Raw genomic sequence first — 6922 nt, forward strand, 5'->3', positions numbered from 1 at the left:
GAACTGGAAGAGCTATGCTCTTCAGAAGAGAAACGTGCCACAGCCATCCAGACCAGCTCTCTACGTGTGGGTCACTGTTCTCCAGACTAGCTAGGGCTTTAGAGGCATCTCTAGGACATGACTCCAGCAAAAAGCCATGTGTCATTGAGCGTGCGCTCGCTATATAATGATCTATTTTTCTTCTGAAGTATTCAGCATCTGAAGGTGTTCAGAAAATACTGATTCAAAAGTATGTGAATAGTGTTATTTTATAATGAAACCGTGGATTTGGGGGTAGGGGTGAGGGAGGTCTTTCTAGCTCAATGGCAGGATAATCAGCAACGTTTCAGCAGAATGCAGTCCCTCCAGGCCCTGAGATCAGGGCTCTGCCACTGATGTTAGAAAATCCAGAGCTTGATTTCCAAGGCTCAGCCTGTCCCAGCATTAAGACAGTGTCAGTTTGTGTCCTCAGAGCCAACGAATCTGTGCTCCTGCTTCATCTCCCTTGGACTGCTGGGTCCAAACAAACCCTTCTGGAAGGGAGTTCTGTGGAACAGCTTTCTGTCACACCTGTCTTTTGGGCTGGTAACTTCTTACCATCCTTTAAACCAAAGAGAGTTCATCTTTTGCCCAGGAGTTTACTTCAGGAAGAGCCTATGTGTTTGTTTGAGGACCTGGCCTAATAGAAAATTGAGGTTTTTATGGGGAGGAGATGGAGCTGGACACTGGTTTTACTTGTGCACAGTAAGTTAGAATCAAGCTCAACCCTTCAGTGTGTGTGCAAGTGTTCATTTAAGATTGCCATAAAACGTTACAGCCATATTTCAAGACGCTTTTAAGTCCAACAGTGAACAAGAGAGAGCATTGGCAATGCTACAATCTTGCTGTAATTAACTGGAGAACCCACACAGGTACCAAGTGAAAGGTACCGAATCTCTTGAGTTCCCAATGGCTCACTGACCTCCAATACTCTATGTTGATTTGGGCACTAATAAATCCTTAGTTCACTCCTAAAAAAACCAGCGCTCCTGGGGATTCATAGAGTCATTAGAAGTTATCTGTGTGAAAAGAAACTAAGGAAATGCGGTATTAGCTAAAATGCTGCTTTATAGAGCACTGAAGGTGTTCTGCTCTTGGTTTGGAAACCGTATTAAGGCTCCACATAACCTCCCCCATAAAAACTTGAAAACTGCTTTCCTAATGCAGTAAAATGAACAGGTTTTAAGGGAATACTGGTAGTAGGATAAGGCAAGTTTTAATGAAACCTTGACCACATGAGAAAGACTGGGTTGAATTCGAAGAGGGGGAAAAAAAGAACCTTAAAAATGCCAAATAACCAAAGCTCCCTGAAAGGGTTTAACAACCTGGAGTGGTTTTTCTGTGCCAAACTCAGAGCAATGTGTACTCAGTTGTTGCTTTCACTTTGAGGCTCTCCTGCACTACTACAAGGATGCACTGTGTAGATTGTAGGCACTTAAAGGGGATGCCTTTTAAGAAAGCTCTTGTTCTGTAATTTATTGATTCTAATGAGAGCACTTCTATTCATCTGTTCCAAAGCTGGAGCTTGACTCCACATTGTCAAGACACGTGGCCTGACTTATAGCCTGCACTTCACTGTCACTTGCACCCAAGGGAAGCAAGGGCACGACACTGCTACTCTGTGATAGGGAGCTTTTTACACCACTTTGCTGTGGGATAAACGGCTGCCTATATTGCAGAGGAATGTGAGATTATTCCTGTATCTGGATGACAGGGATAGGAGAGGCAGCACTCTTCAAGCCTTGCAACTGGCACCTAAATATACCAAAGATGAGAATTCATCACACTTCACCCTGCGGACGTACAGCAGCGATCAGGAGTGTAGTGATCCTGCCTGCACAGGTTCCTCTCTCCCCTTGGCTTGGCCTCACCAAATTGAGACCTTCTTCCATGGTCTGCCCCTTGCTGTCCCACACATTGTGTTCGGGGAGAGAATGGGGCACGAGGAAATGGTGTCACTTTTAATGTTTCAAAGCAACTAAATCCTCAGGATCTGTTGTGGCTTTTACCTCACACACGTCATGGAAGGCTGTTCCAGAGCAGAGCAAAGAGCATCCCGGGCTGATGGGCTCAGTCCTCTCCCCACCGGAGCATCTGGTCCTTCCCACCACCTATGCTGAAATGTGCCTACTCTGTATACACTTGTATTCCAGTGTGTAGTAATGAAAGCAAATAGCAGTTGTACAGTGACAGAGAACATGGGGTGCCAGCTTGGACTTCCTGTATCCCAGCACCTGACCCAATGCCATCTCTTCGGCACAGGAACAAGCCAAAGCATTACTTGTATGTTTGGAGATGCACTTTTATGAATGTAGTTTCTATCGCTCTTTTTTTAGCTCTTTTTACATCATGTAAACGGTGATGCCTCATACTTTTTTGGTTTATTTATATGGTAAAAGATCATATTTGGTGATTTTTATATATAGCGACTGTTACAGGGCGGGGGGGAGGAGGGGAAATACGTTTTGACTCCTTTATGAACTTGCAAAGGAAAAAAAGCAGCTGGTTTTGCAGAGAATTTGCTGATGGTTTAGAACAGGTAAAGCCAAGCCAAAATGCCACTGTTGTTTCCTCACAGCCCTCCTGGGGATGGGAAAGATCTGGATTCCAAAGTCCATTGCTACAATGAATAAGCTTGGGACCAACACTTATACATGGCCCAGGCAGCAAAACTATTTGAAGTGGACGTAAATGTAAAGACACCTCTGGATTGAATTGCATCCAACCCCTTTATCCTGGCAGAATTGGATGAAAAGCTGGGAATAACCTCATTTAGGGGAGTGCCAGGCTGACACTGAGCTGGAGTGTCCATGTCGTGCCATGGAGGCATTGGCAGTGCTGGAGTAAAGGCTGGGCTTGATGATCTTAAAGGTCTTTTCCAACCAAGTTGATTCTATTCCAGATGTCATGCTTTCTGCTGTTCCTTCCAGGGAGGGGTATATTGAGCAGTGAATCCTGAATGGAAGGTGCTGCAGAAATGGGGAATATTCTGCTTGAAGATGAATATCTTGGAGGAGTCCCATTATCCTGAGACAGTTGGAACTGAGCAGGAAGATGTTTAAGATTCCCATCAGAAAGGAGCCTGGGGGAATGGGGGATTTGCCTCTCCCTGAGTTGTTAAGAAACAAACCGTTGGCATTTTGGTCTCGGTGTGACGATTCTGAGCATTCCAGGTTATTTGCTTGTTCTCCAGTAAATGCAACCTTTGCCTATCCTAGTGGCAGCAATTTGCGTGATTCTTTTCCCATTTTGGGGGTAGTTTTCCAAAGGACTTGATGCTCCAAACAAACAGCTCCCATTGCCATTAATTACCAAAACAAATTGAGCAAGTGGGAACTTGGTACCTGCTCAGGTGACGTGGGATTCCCAAGTGCCCAAAGAGCCAGGATAACATGGGAATCTTCAATAAACCCCCATCCCTGCTGTACGCGCTGATCCTGGTGGGCAAAGGCCAGATCCAGGAGGCTGAGGAAGAGCCCAGGGACTGGTGCTTAGGTTAATAGCTGCTGCATGGGAAGGGTTTCTCTCTTTGGGTACAGTCCTGTGGTACCTGCCCTTGGAGCTGGGAGCATTCAGTCTGTCTTTAATTCTCAACCTAAAATAGGTGTCCTCTGTGGTTTAATGGTGTTTGGGCTTCAGGTCTTCAAACCCCAGCCTTGTTCAGGAGCAGATCTCACTGAGCAGCTCTGATTTCCCAGTTAGAAAAGGTAAATGTGCCTGGGGGGCAGTTCAGAAAGGGAGAAAGGGACTTTATTACCTGTCTGACATAGGGTGGAGCAGGGAGAACTGCTTTAACCTGGATTGTGCAGAAGACCTTGAACCAGTAGTCTATATGTACCGACCGGGGGCTTGCAGTGCAAAGCCAGGCCAATGTATCATTTTATTTACAATAAAATTATCATTTATATGAAAGCCTTTGTTCGGTGGTGGTTTGCAAACAGTGTCTGTTATTTCCTGTGCAAGTGGTGCCTCAGGATAAAGGGAATAAGACAACTTGTGTCCTTCCAACTAAGGACCTGAACTGATGGAAGGTATTGTTCCTTTCAGGTGTCTATTCTTTGGGACAACCGAAGCAGTGTCCTATCAGTGAGGGGTTGCTTCCTGGATCAGGTAAGCACGTGTCCTCCACAAGGCTGCCTCTGAGGTAGGTGACATTCAGCCTTGCAGGAGAGGAGCTGGGCTGCTTTGTTGGCTCTTCATGTGGAGATCATAGAATCACTTAGGTTGGAGAAGACCTTTGAGATCTTTGAGTCCATTTAAGATCATTGATCATCTCAGTCTCCTCTCTGGCGGGTTAAAGCCATTCCCCTTTGTCCTGTGTCATATCATGTGCTCCTTTCCAGAAATGAAGCCCCCAGCAGAAGTGGATGCTTTGCACTGAGTGTACTAAAGATGTGGGACAGGATGAGCTCTGCTGTCCCCAACTGGCAACCACGTTTCCAAGTATTTTCAGGCTGCATTTCTTTTTTCCAGCGGTACTATCTTAGGAAGGGACAGAAATAGTGCTGCTTTAAATTCATCTGCATCCCTTGCTGAAATGCTCTTTTTTCCCTTGTGCTGGTCCTAGTCTTGGTGTCACTTCAGCAGTGGTTTGAGTGCCACCGTGGTCCCTCAAGGTGCTGTCCCATGGGTCCTAACCACAACCTTCCCTCTGCTCGCCTTTCCCAGGCCGTGGTAGAGCTCGTTGCCATGTCAGTTAAACACTGACGTGTTTGTAAGTGTAAAATGTGCTCAAATGAGAAGAAATGGGTTAACAACGTGATGCAATAGAGCCCCCTGCACATGAAATGAGCAGATGCGTGGCACTTGTGGGCTGGTCCAGAGCAGACGAGAACCAGACGGGTGAACTTGTCGCAGAACACAAATGGCTTGTGGAACCAGAAATAACCACCTCCTGCTGCTTCCTGCCACCCTCCGGGTGTGCTAGAACCTGACAGCCCTGCCTTTGCTGAAGGAGGAACTTCAAGTTGCCTTCGCTTGAGGAGGCGCTTCCAAAAGCTGATGCCTTCATTCTCCTTTCCACTGTGTATGTTCAGTGCTTAACATTTGCTTTGTGAACACAAGGTTCACACCTTAGGCTTGCACCGTGGCATGTTTACCCCTGGACTCCCTTCCTACTCACACCTGTCTAAAGTCAGTAGCTCTGTAGTAATTCTGCTTTCCATAAGTGTATATTCCTTACTTGAATCTTCACCATACCTGGCCATATGGAAACATCTGGAGGCTTGGGCTGAAGGTTGATGAGCCACAAAGCACTGGCCAACACACAAAGAAATGCAGCTAAAAACCTCTTGTGCCTTTGCTGATTCCTGGGGGGGGTGTGTTCTATGAGCAGTGTGGCTCAGGGCAAGGTGACACGAGGTACGTTTCCTCTCTACATCCACTTCTGAAGCAAATAGAGTTTCAAATCTCTGTAGAGGTTGGCTAATACTACACTGCTGTGGCTCCAGGAGAGTGAAGAACTAGGAACAGTGTCTTCTGGATTTGATATTGCCTGGGTGTGGGTGTATTGCATTATATCCAGGAAATGCTGGCACGGTGAGCTCTCGTGTCACTTGTTCTGCTGCTGTTGATCTCTGCCTGGTGCTCTGTATCTTGGCCAGAACTGGACATCTGCACGGTATGGACATAGATGGATTCTGACTGATTTATTGTTTTCCAATTATTCCATGAATCTGTTGGCTTGAGTTTCCAGGCTCTGGGAAACGTCCTTTCCTGAGCTCAAAGGCAGGTTGGTAACAGAAGCCTCGTGCTTGCATGGGAATGCAAAAGGTTGTGGTGGTTGTTCATTGCTCATCACTTGTATTGTCTCTTCAGTGGTAAAACCAGGTCCGCTCTTTGGAGGTGCAGGCAGCCGTGAGCCATTTTCTGTGCTTCACATTAAGGGAACAGCCCTTGTGCCACTGCTCTTGAGCTGTCGCTGCAGCACTCTGGAGCCCAGAGAGCTGTAGCATCCTCTGCTTTGCCTCCTGCTTCTCTGCTGAGGATTTCCCTATGGAGCTGCTGCACTGCTTTTGCTGTGCTGGAGCAGCACGAAGAAGCCCCAGCAGGGACTCAAAAGGAAGCTTAAGACATAGAATCACAGAATGGGTTGGGTTGGAAGGGACCTTAAAGACCATCCAGTTCCACCCCAGACACAATAGGAATGTGGAGCTGTTGGAGCGAGGCCAGAGGAGGCCACAGAGATGCTGTGAGGGCTGGAGCAGCTCTGCTCTGGAGCCAGGCTGAGAGAGCTGGGCTGGGGCAGCCTGGAGAAGAGAAGGCTCCTGAAGGGGAGACCTGAGAGCAGCTCCAGTGCTCTGAGTGTCGCAGTGACTCTGTCTGCTCAGAGACAGGGGGTTCAGAAAGGAGGGTTCCAGTCCCAGGGGCATGAAACCAGCTCCCATCATAAATCAGCTGGATTTTAGCTACACCGTTGGAACATAGAGACAATGGTTTGGCCTTTCTTTTATTCTGTTTTAATGTGTCTTACAGAAACCTCACATTTGGAACCATTTGAAGCTGTGCGCAGAGCCTGGCGTGTGAATCAGGGAAGCAGGAGTTGGCTCCTTTGTGTGCAGCAGCCATTCTGTCAGGTGTAGCTGTCCTGAACGTCTCTGTCCCTGTGTGAATCTGATTCTCACCAGATTCTCTTCCCTCCCCTCAGCGGTGGTGCCTGGCTCAGATCACCACAGAATCAGAAACCAATAGAACAGGCTGAGGGTCTCATACCATGTGCTCACACACATCCTCCTTCCATTGCTGCCACGTCAGTGAGAGCTGGCCGTGCCCCTGTGAGAGAGGGATAGGTAGAGAATGGTGTACTACTAGTTCTAGCAGCTCTAGAGATGTACTAGTGTACTACTAGTTCTGGCAGCTCTAGAGATGTTCTAGTGTACTACTAGTTCTGACAGCTCTAGAGATG

Source organism: Psittacula echo (genome assembly GCF_963264785.1).
Source record: "Psittacula echo genome assembly, chromosome: 23".
Lineage (NCBI taxonomy): Eukaryota > Metazoa > Chordata > Aves > Psittaciformes > Psittacidae > Psittacula > Psittacula echo.